The sequence below is a fragment of the Durio zibethinus genome, chromosome 16 (genome assembly GCF_047325235.1).
Source record: "Durio zibethinus cultivar Kanyao isolate XHJ-2024 chromosome 16, ASM4732523v1, whole genome shotgun sequence".
NCBI classification, from domain to species: Eukaryota; Viridiplantae; Streptophyta; class Magnoliopsida; order Malvales; family Malvaceae; genus Durio; species Durio zibethinus.
This window is the reverse complement of record NC_143177.1, coordinates 344,735-357,566: the sequence shown is the minus strand read 5'-3', so window position 1 is coordinate 357,566 and position 12,832 is coordinate 344,735. Positions and strand designations below refer to the sequence as shown.

The 12,832-nt window shown below is 27.4% G+C and overlaps 1 long non-coding RNA gene across 1 annotated transcript; it reads left to right on the top strand.

Moving 5' to 3' along the window:
• The first annotated feature begins 10,657 nt into the window (after positions 1 to 10,657).
• Positions 10,658 to 11,695, top strand: LOC149514173 (uncharacterized). Its single transcript, XR_016328463.1, has 2 exons — positions 10,658 to 10,795; positions 11,117 to 11,695. It is a non-coding gene; the product is annotated as an uncharacterized LOC149514173 (long non-coding RNA).
• Positions 11,696 to 12,832: the final 1,137 nt, after the last annotated feature.

The following is a 12,832-nucleotide window of genomic DNA, read 5'->3' as shown; positions in this document are numbered from 1 at the left end:
ACTAGTAACTTGATGCTCAAACTAAACCTTTTAATAGGTTATTGGAAGAATACTTAAGACACTTTGTTCAAGCTAATCAGAAGAATTGGCCTTCATTATTGGATGTTGCTCAGCTCTATTTTAATTCCAATAAGTATTCTTCCATAAACAAAAGTCTATTTAAAGTGGTCACGGGATAATTATCAAGACTACCGCATACTTCACTTGAGCTATATAAAAGAAAAAATCTACGAGCCTTCAACCTTAATAAAGAATGGAGATAAAATACAGAGATTGCACAAGCAAACTTAGGGAAAGTATCGAAGCACTGAAAAAATGAGTAGATAAGGGTCGTAAAGTATAGCAATTCAAAGTTGGTGATCTTGTTCTTATTAGACTCATGCCCGAACAAACCAAGTTCCTAAAAAAGTGAGATCGTAGATTGGTGCGTAAATATGAGGATCCAGTGAAGATCTTTTTCAAAACGAGAAATGCTTCTTACAAAATCGACCCATCAAGATGAATGAAGGTGCACTCAATGTTTCATGTGAGCAAATTAAAGCTTTTGCATACAGATCCCATAGATGCAAGCTGCGAAGAATCAACCAAGGTCGCGATCTTCTTGAAGCCACCATCAGAACATCAAGTTGAAGAGATTTTAGCTGATAGGGTATCTAGGGTATTTCAAAAAATAGTGCATGAATACTTAGTGAAGTGAAAGAGCTTAGAACCATAAGAAACTAGTTGAAAAAAAGCGCATGACCTTTAAGCATTCAAGCAGAAGATTGAAAAATTCCAGGCCAACAAGTTGACAAAGATATCGTAGAATATGTGGGGAAAGATGTCATAAGTCAACCTTGTATAGGGCTATGATCGGGCATAGGTTGTCATGAGCCACCCATGTATAGGACCATGACGGGATAGAGATGCCAAGGGGAATGGTAGATCTTATGTGCTAAGAAAAAGTATCCTTATTTTGAATATTGTAATGGTTATTGGTAGCATAGCTATAAAATCTCATTTGTTCTTTACAAAGGGTGAGCATTCGATGTATTATTGGGCTACCTCACTGGTTAAGGTATGTGCTAGACTATCCATCTAGGGCTATCCTTCTAGCTCTGATGATGGTGGAAAGACTTGCTGTACTATTCTCAATATTAATAAATATTTCTTTTTATTCATGAACCTGAGTGTTACCTTGATATGCTCCTATTTTACCTCAATATGTATATATAGTTGTGTATGCTTAAGATTAACTTGTGGTTTATTTGTTGCCTGTTCAAATATCAAACTACTCTTGGCTGACTTGTGTGAAAGTATTCATCCAAGTGCCACGCGATCTATTACTTCATTGAGAGAAAGCTTAGCCCTTGATAGGGATCCTATATCACCATACTTATTTGTTATTGCTATGAATGTTTTGGACATGTTACTAGATAATGTTGCGTCATATGACATTTTTTCTTACCATTCCAAATGTAAGAAGGTGAACTTGATACATTTATGTTTTGTTGATGATCTCCTTATCTTTACAAAAGGGAAATTAGATTATGTTAAAGGAATTCAAGTCATACTAAAGCAGTTTTATATTTATTCTAGACTATAGCTAAATAGTGCAAAGAGTGAGCTATATTATATAGGGATTTCATGAACTAAGCTTAAAGAAATCTTGAAAGTCATGGGGTTCAAGATGGGAAAACTTTCTATTAGATATATTGGGGTTCCACTAGTGCCACAAGGCTTACTATGATAGATTGTATGCCACTAGTTGAGAGGATCATAGCAAGAATTCATAGCTGGGCAGCAAGACATTTGTCCTACGCAAATATATCATAGTTGATCCAATCCATCTTTTTTAGTATTCATAACTACTAGCGCAAGCATTTTGTTCTTTAAAAAAAAATCAAGAGGGTCAACCAACTCTGTTTAGCATTTTTCTGAAAAGGTCAATCAAGCACAACAAAAAGAGCCCCAATAAGATGGCAAGCAATATGTAAATTGAAGTCAGAAAAAGGGTTGGGATTAAGAGATGTTGGTGCTTGGAACAAGGCCTGCATGATTAGGCTTCTATGGTCTATCTTTGTATAAGCAGGCTCGTTATGGATTGCATGGATAGACATATATGTGTTAAAAAGAAGAAATATTTAGGAAATTATAGAAACTCAAAGTCATAGCTAGTGTATAAAAAAGCTGCTTCAAATAAAAAGTCTTACAAGTAAATATTTGACACAAGCAAATACTGAAATAGTTTGGAATAATAAAGGTTTTAGCAACTTGACTGCAAGTTTTTGAGAAGAAATAAGAGAAAGACAAATGAAAATAAATTGGCATAGGCTTGTCTGGTGTAAATTTCATATACCAAAGTATGTTATAATTACCTGGATGGCTATTCTTGATAGGCTCCTAACAAAAGATCAACTCATTTCTTAGGGAATTCATACTAATGGGGACTGTGTACTCTGCAAGCAAGAGAAAAAGAATAGGGATTACATTTTTTTCAATTATAGATACTAAAAGGGTATGGCAACAGGTACTACACCTGTGTAATTTATAGAAAGAAGCTGAGGGATGGAAGAATGAGCTTCAATGGGTAGTTAGTAGGCTACAAAGGAAAGCTTTGGTCTTAGTCATACTATGATAGGCATAGGGGGTATACATATACTGGATTTGGGCAAAAAAAGAATACATGCATACACAAGTCAATGGAGCTCATAAAGAAGCAAATATTGAAAAAAAATAAAAAATGTAGTTAGATTATGATTGATTGGCCTAAAAAATATAGCTTATGATCATGTTAACCAAGAACTATGTGAAAAATAAAATTTATGTAGGGACTCATTTGTGGTATGAAAAGTTTGACAGTATGTAATTGTTGGTTGGTAGCAGTTCTACTACTTCTTGGATAATGTATAAAAATTACTTATCTTAAAAAAAAATTCTAATACAAAGTCAACTAGTAAATTTCCTTATAAGAAATTTCAATAGTTAATTAGAAATTTGAACAAAAGTAGGGGCAACACTTATAAATTTCAAAACCCAGCATCACAAAATGTTTTTCTCTAATTTTCGTATAAAGATTCATAATCTAAATTAGCTCTAGCTTACAAACAAAAAATTTACTTAACTAAGCATAAAAGAAAAACACAAAAAGAAATAAGAGAACATAGCCATCTAAAACAAATAAATTAGGCACATTGAAACCATTAAACTCCATTTCATTCGCACTATTAATAAAAGTTTAATTCTACATAAAGATTCCCATTTTAATAAAGTTTAAACATATCCATGTATAGAAAAGAAAAGATAAGACAAGGAGAAGGTGAACATGAGAGATTTACCAAATATGGAATAGTAATTATAAAATAAGTAGTATACCTAAACAATTCTAGTGTTCATTACTATATGTTATAGTTTTTTTCAAAATTCTATGCTTACAAATAGAAACTATAAATCAACAAAATCCTGAAAAGGAAAGCTATAACATATGATCATAAACATCATAACAATTTATTTTCATCAACAGGTGATAGTAAGTTATAACTGAAAATACACAAATCCAAATGCAAAAGCAATAAAGATTCTAAACTCAAACTTTCAGCATTAATTAATTGTTGATTACAAAAAAAAAAAAAAAAGAAGGAAAAATGGGAGTAATACAACTTAAAATACCTACAGGTTAAAATTACAACATTAATGAAAAATTACATGCCAAAATCCAGATATCAATTGAAAAAATGTGAATATGCACTTATGTAGGTTTAACTGACCTGAATATAAGAATGTAAAAGTTTAAGCTTTCACAGTGTGCCAATCTCTAATAATGCATGATAGAAATGTAAAGAATCTTTACACCAAGTTTGCAATGTCAATACTACATGCTTAAGCTATTACAATGATAACTAAATGGATTGCATTCTAAAAAGTAAACGGTTCACTAGAAAGTTACTAGAAAAATCTTATATAAGATGACACTTTAAGTAGCTTCACTTTCTTCATAAACTGATACTTAAATATGACTATTAAATATAAAAATACATACCTTGTGATCACACTCCAAGGTGGAATCCTTTTTATCCACATTACTTTTCTAAATAGCATAATTGAAATTTATACTAAGGTAGTATCCCAAACTTGAACTGGCAATCCGTATTCAAGATCTAAAAGGGAGACTTGACGAACTTTTTTTAACTTATTGCATGTCTGACAAACCTCAATTTTTTTATACCTTGAATCATGACCAAGCTTCCACCTAAAGACTGTAAATGGCTTAGTTGCCTTTACAGGTAATCCATATTGAATGATATTTATGCCACACATACTTATGTTAAACATGCTTTGCCCTATGCTTTTATTTAAGGCTCAATAAAATTTAAACAACCTGTATTTCCATCATATCTATAATGAAAAAATATAATTTATCAGCACCAATCACACAATAGATTTTACAAAATCCATAACAATGTAAACACTTACCAGTATGAAACATTTTCATTCCCTTCTATATTTTTTTTTTAAAAGTAAGAAATTTCCTTTGTTACTTATCAAAGTATCATTAATATATGGCATTGCATCAACTTGCTGTAGAATAATAGAATCCATAAAACAGAAGTTAAAATGGAATAAAATTACCACAATTAACATAATATTCATCTCAAAACTTTATTTACTAAAATAAAATTGGACATTGATTATGAGATGATACAAACAAACCATTCTAAATACTGCATGAAAAACACAATGGCAAAAAGAGATAAAATCAATAATTCAGTTGAAGTAATATTAACAACTATAGTACAAAAAATCAAAGTTTAAAACAATGCATAAAACATTTAATGTTGTAGCATCATATCTACATGAATTCTCATAACTACTCAATAACCTTTATCATTGAATTTATGCACCTAAAACAGGCTTTGTTTGGTTGAAGAGAAAATGCAAGAAAAGAAACAAAAATGAAAACAGAGTTTTGATTAGTTATCAGCAAACTCCAGATTAGGTTAAAAACACTTAAATTCATTTCATTTCATATATTTTATTCTATTTTCCTATAATTTCTTGGCAACTAAATGAAATTTAAAATCTAAAAAAGAAAAAAAAAGAATTAACCGATCTTTGGATTATTGAGAGCAGGTAAACAATAGTATTTGCTGAATTCACCACCATTTGGCTTATCCAAAATCTTCAAAATGGTATCGAAAGCATCTCCTAAAGCTAAAATCAAGTTTTAAAATCAATTAGTTGAGTTAATAACTATAAAACAAAAATCGAAAGAAGTAAAAAAAAAAAGCTGATATTATTAAAGTAACCATGGTGAAGATCCAAGAAAAAAGATTAACTGATGAAAGCTTAAAATAATGAGATAAGCTAGTGAGATTATAAACTGGGTAAACATCATTTTCAATGCATTTTGTCTTATTTGGATGAATATTCCTTTTTGTTATAAAAAAAACGAAGAGGATTAGATTGGGATTCTAGTGACCAATTAAAAACGTAGTTCATTAATGTACTTTCAGTATTCAATATGCAAATTATTAAAAAAATATCAAACTCACTTTCATGAAGATTTAATCACCAATAAGAATGGATTTAAACATATTATCTCCAACGTGGCTCATGCCTAAATAGTAGAATTCCTCAAAAAAATCAAGAATATGTTAAACCATTCAACTAAGAACAAAATAGCCCAAAAAGAGAGAAAAATCTCACCCAGAATGTTTGGTACTTTGGCAACCACTTCAGGCAAGTCAAAATTGATTCCTTTATTTACATAAGGATGTTTCTATAAAATCATTCTCAGGCAAGTCAATGCCCACGTAAATATGATAATAAGTTTAAAAATCAAATATGTAACATACATTTGATTTGTTCATTTCATCCATATACGACCATTTTTCACATTCTGTAAATTTACAAAGCAAAAAGATAATAGAAAATATCAACATAATGAAAAGTGAGATAGGAAAGTTAAAAATGTATATGCTATATCTTACTAGAATGACTAGAATTGGTGGATACTATGAAATCTTCTAAACAAGTGAATTTAATAGGGTTTGGAAGAATTTGGTTTTTAGATTCCATGTTCAAAATTTTTTCTTCAAGCTTGCTAACCCCAAAAAAAAAAAAAAACAATGATGGCTATGAGAAAGACAGAAAAACAAAAAAAAAAAATGAAAAGCCCTAACTTTGCAAATATGCAAGAAATCCATGCATGAAAATGAAAATAACTTACAACACAAACTCAAACCAAATTTATACTCAAAACATACCTTCATCCATATCAAACAAATGATAAAAATAATTAGCCAAACAAATCAAATACATTCAAACCTAGAACACATTTTCATACACTTTTTTTTTTGGATGTACGAAATTAAATTAGGTAAATGAAACAAAGTTATAAAGAAAAAATGAAATCAAATATTTAATGTCTTAATTAAGTAAAAAAAAATACTCACCTTAGAAAGATGTCAAAACATACCAAAAATTGAGAGAAAAAATTTGAAAAATACTGAAAATAAAGATAACCAAGAAATCAAATATTTGGTGCTTTAATTAAAAGATAAAAACCAAATAATCACTTGAGATAAAGAGTTTATGCCATAAATAAAAAAAAAAAGGAAAAAAATACTCACCATTCCCATCAGAATTGATATTGCCATACTTGCCTTGCCATATCCAAAACTTTTTATAAAACTCACAACAAAAAACAAAAAAAAAAAGAGCAAAAACCACAACCCTTACAAATTATAAGGAACCTAGCAAAAAATAAGAATAAGGAAAATAAAAACAAAAATAAAAAGAGGTGATTTCGACTGAATAGTGAAAGACTTAGACTGTTTGGGCAAAGATTTGATTGGTAAAAAAAGAAAGAAGAAGGGAAAAGAGAAAGAAAGAAAAAGGAAGAAGAAAAAACTGGTGTTGATTGGCTACTAGGTAAGGCCCAAATTCGGGTAGGAGAGAAGAAAAAGAGAAACTAAAAGAAAGATGGAAAAAGAATGGAAGAGAAAAAGAAAAAAAAAAAAGATAAGAAGAAAGAAAAGAAATGAAAAGCTTTTGAAGATTTTTTTTCCCAAATTTGTCCCTTAATTATTTTTATTGACATTAAAGAGATGTTCAAACAATTACATGATTGATTGCTTTTAATATAAGTATAGACTAGTTTTAAACTCATGCGATGCACAAAAATATATTCATATATCAATAAATCTTATATAAATATAATTTTTTTAAATGATAATATAAGCTATAAAGTTTATGAATAACTCATAACTTATATAATCATTTTTAAAATTTATATATTTTAATATAATATAATAAATAAATTATATATTAAATATACTTATGCAATTATCATTAATTCTAAAGAAAACTCAAATTACAATTTATTGAATCCAAATAATCTATAAACAAAAAATAATAATATTTTCGATTTCAAGAAATTAAAAATTTTATCTTTAAAATCAATCTCGCATACAAACTTTTTTCATAAAAGAGTTTTTTATAAATTATTATTGAATAAAAAATGCAACAATTGATTTTCCAGTATTTCTTGCTATTTTTGAAGTACGTATCATTTTACTTGATAAGCTAATAGATTTCATAGATAGAGGTAAAGAGATGGATAAAACAGTAATCTATAATTTGATAATAGTTAAGTTATTATCTAGACTATATAACTTTATAACAAACATAGTTATTGTAATAAGTTTATACGTATCTCTTTCAATAATTTTTGACATTTAAGCTTATGATCAAATCATACACCTTATTCATTGTAAATTTGGTACCACTTGTCTCAAGATTATACTTGGGTGCCCTTATCTCGAACACATAAATTTTATCTCTGAGATCTTCAAATAATTTTTAGATTTTATAATCTCCGTTTTCCTAAATCATAAGTATAAATATATGATTCAATTAATTTAAATATTAAATAATATTAAAATAATTTTTAACTTAATATCTTAATAGATATTTCATAAAGATCATTAATATCTCTATTAATTAAATCCTTAGCTTTTGTATTGAACAATATGAATATCACCCTTCTAGAACTATCATATGCCTCAATATTCAACTTGTGCTTATAAAAAATGCAAAACTCTACAATTATAAATATAATATAATAATTTAAAATATTTTTATTATCATAATGGAATAATAAATTTTTAAGTATCAAATATAAAAAATATAACTATTAAGTACCTTAGAGTTGGATTAGGGACATCAACATTGCAGGAATAGCATTGAAATTTCCTGTCAACTTTAGATAATTTCTTGTTACACCTACACGACATATAGTACCAACTAAAAGCAATATCAACTTTCATGATAGTGACTCTACTAGTGAAAGATTTTTCCTATATATACCCAATCATCTTTAAATCAATCATCAACAAAAAATATTAAAAGAAAAAGTTAATATCATAGTTAAAGAAATATAAAATATAAGTATAAAAAGAGAATAACCTTTGGGTAGCACAGACCAAAAAATGATACAAAGTAAAAATCAAAGAAAAAATTGAAGTAGAGTTGAGTAATTATTAAAAGATACAAAATTAATGAAAAGTAGTTAAAGATGCATTATGCTTAACCTAAAGCTAGTTATACAAAAGGTGTATTGTAGGTTAATTAATAAGATAATTTTAAATTATAAAAGTTAATATTGAAATATTAAAAATTATAAGTGAATAATGGTCTAACAATGGTAAGTTGATTGACATTGAAATATTTTATTTTGCCATTAACATTTACAAATCCTTTAATTGAGAATAATAAAATAAATTAAATTTATCATATTTAATGATGACAATAAAATAAAATAAATTTTAATTAAATCAACATGCAGTAATATCTAGATTTTAAAATTATAAAACGTTACAAATGAAATCAAATGAAATCCATATGCATTAATATTTTATCAAATGAAATCAAATGAGCATTAATATTTTACCAAATTAAATCATATTTAATGAAATATAAATCTATCAATCAAATATAAATTAATAAAATATTTTATTCCATTAATTTAATTATGGAGAATTAATTTGATAAATTTGCCTTCTATATTTATGCATGAAATACATCAATTATTCAAATGGATACTATATTTAATCAAATATAAATGTATCAAATAATTGATTAGAGAATCAATTATTTTATAATTGTAATTGTAGTATTTATTAGATTATTAATTATATATCTATTGATTTAATTTGTCAAATTAAGAAATTTTTAAAATTTTAATACTTTTAATGTGAATTGAATTGAGGCTGATTTAAAGTCAATAGTAAAAACATAAATATAATCAATTAATAAGATAATTTTAAATTATAAAAATTAATATTGAAATAATAAAAATTATGAGTGAATAATTGTCTAACAATGACAAGTTATTTTATATTAAAATATTTTATTCTGCCATTAACATTTAAAGATCCTTTAATTTAAAACAATAAAAATAAAATAAATTTATTGCATTTAATAATAGCAATAAAAAAAATTAAATCAACATGCATTAATATCAAATAATAAAATTATAAAACGTTACAAATGAAAACAAATGAAATCAATGTGCATTAGTATTTTAACAAATGAAATCCATGAAATCATAGTTAATGAAATATAAATGTATCAATCAAATATAAATGAATAAAATATTTTATTCCATTCATTTAATTATGGAGAATTAATTTGATATATTTGCTTTCTATATTTACACATGAAATAAATCATGAAATACATCAATTAATCAAATGGATATTATATTTAATCAAATATAAATGTATCAAATAATTAATTAGAGAATCAACTATTTTATAATTGTAATTGTAGTATTTATTAATTTATTAATTATATAATGATTGATTTAATTTGTCAAAATAAGAAGTTTTTAAAATTTTAATATTTTTAATATGAATTGAATTGAAAGTGATTTAAAATCAATAATAAAAACATAAATATAATCAATTTAGTTTTTTGAATTATGTTTGCTTTATATATTTACATATGAAATACATCAATTATTAGATACAATATTTAATCAAATATAAATGTATCAAATAATTTATTAGAGAATCAACTATTTTATATTGTAATTGTAGTATTTATTAATTATTAATTATATATTGATTGATTTAATTTATCAAACAAAAAATTTTTTAAAATTTTAATACTTTTAATGTGAATTAAATTGAGAGTAAATTAAGGTTAATAATAAAAATATAAATATAATCAATTTAATTTTTTTTATTTTTAAATAAAAAATATATAAAATAAAATAAAATATATTTTTTAGATGTAATGTGACGATTTTTAAAATTATCTACATGTCAATATTTTAAACCGATCACATAGGATTTTTTTCATTTTTACCAAAAGCTTTGGTTTTTACATATTTATATTAGATATTAGGATAAAAAATCCAAATAAAATTTAAAAATACTTCTAATCATACTATAAGAAAAATGCAAACAAATTATCTTTTAATTCCATTTAATAAATTTTAAAACTTCACTAATTCTATATATTAAAAGGATGCTCTTATACGGAATTGAACGACCTTTATCATTATTTTTGGGTTTGGACATGCTGCTTTCAGATCCATGGGCTACCCCAAATCTTCCCCTTTTCCCACTGATATCTCAGAGAGTCAGCCCTCTGGCTTTATAAGCCTACCCCATCTCTCACTTTTCTCCAACGAACAGACTTTAACCTTTACCTGTGCTTATAATTCTCATTACCTGTCTTTCTCTAGAAAATATGGAGGAAAAAGAAAAGCTTCCAGATAAGAAAGCAAACCACAAGCTTCCACAGGGTATGAGAAAAAGCTTTTTGTAGAATGTCAAAGCTCTCATCTTTTCTCTGTGGGTTCTCATCATTTCTTGTCAAACATATTCCTAAAGCCCTACCTTTGTATATGCATTTTCTTTTGCACTTTCAGCAGGTTCAAACATTTCATAATCGAAATAATTAGAAAACAAATGGAAATTTCTCCCACTTTCAAGCTCTTCGATCTTCTTTCATGTTGCTACTAATTAATTTATATCTGCAGAACTCAAATTGAAAAACAAATTGATTAATTTAGGAATTATCAATTCATTTCTTTCGCTAAAATCTTGTCATGTATTTCATGCAGGTCACCTAGTACTGATGTATGGGAGTATGTTCAAGGGCAAGCAAGTACTGTTGAAGAATGGAATTATTGGTGGATTAATCCAATTTGGTGCCAACAACTCCTATCTGACAGTGGCTTGTTCATCTTAATTTGGTGCTATCCTACCTGAGCTTTTTTTTTTTTTTTTTCACTCTTTTCTTTCAATTTTTTTTTTGTTATTCTTTTACGTTTTATCTTCTTGACCTTGTAAGACCTTTTCTTGACCTTGTAAGACCCCGTTTAGTGTTTCTTGTTCTTGTTTTCCTTTTCTTTGTAACCTCTATATCACAACATTCTGATGTAGAGTTTGCGAATTCCTCTATCCCATTCCCGCCCTTCTCTTCTTCTCCTTCCTTGTCTATCCCTCCTGAGCTGTTTGAATTAATCATCATCTCTCCTCAAAAATTGTGTAATCAGATGTCAGCAAAGGACAATCTGATCAAAATCCTAGTTTGGGTTTGCCTTATACCTTCCTGATAACATGTAGTATAATTTAGGAAAGAAATGGTGAAATTCATTTTTGAGGTAGAGTTTTGTAATGAAAGTACTATCGGTTTTGAAGCTTTTTTTTTTTTTGGTATTACTTTTATTAACAGTAAAATCGTTCACTTTCTTATTCTGTTAAGGCCATCAATGTCAATTGTTAGTATATGTGCAGAAAATATGCTTTGCAGGCATCAGTTTCGTTGTTTTATATGTTGTTGGGGCTGAGAAGTGAGAGAATAAATATTCTCTCAGATCTGTTGTGTAAGAGTTTCTCCTCGTGCCTGCTCTAATGTTAATGTACAACATCGTAACATATATCCACTGTATTATTGGAGTTTTTCTTTCCCCCACTCTTTCTCTCTCCAAACACACTTTTTTGTTGTACCAAAGAAAAGCTGATTACCACCCTACCGTGGGAAGTGGATTTTTTATTCCACACTGACCTTTATGAATGTGTTGAGCACTTGAGCTCCATCAGCACAAAAAAGGACCAAGAAAAGGAAGAAAGAAACAGACTTAATTTCCTTAATTTCATCTCTATCTCTTTAATGCAAATTAAACAAGTGGGATATAAATGAAAGACTATACTCAATTTGGCATGTAAGCCCCAAAGCAGTTGAAAATTCACTATGCAACATTGCTAGTAACTGATGAGTGACGATGATCAGTACAAAACAGCATAAATATATACTTCAGAAAAACCCACTTTGACAGGGAGGGACTAAAGTGATCGGAGTTCATGCCATTTCAAACACTATTTTGGACAACTTGTCTTGACTAAGAACTCCTGTCCTAGCAAAAAACAAAAGATGAACTATATATTGGAAATGTAGATTGCTATTTTTAATAAATATTTTAGGCAATTGCTTATTTAAAAAATCTTTAACCAAGTATTGTATATAAAACTTGGTAAACCCTTCAAAATGGAATCCAAAGTGATTTCAACTGTGCACCCAACCATCTACCCACACAAATGTATATGTTTGGATACCGTGTCCTTCATTCATAGGCAATCATAACAATGCATATTTTTTCTTCATTCAGAGCCTTCATAATTTTAATTTTGGAATATTTCTCACAAAAATTGAATATTGATTCACAAATTAAAAAGAAAAAAAAATTTCTCTTTACCAATAAGATTATTAGACCAATATAATCCGTATGGGTTAGAAAACTCAAAATTAATGTGCATTTCATTTCACACAAAGTCTA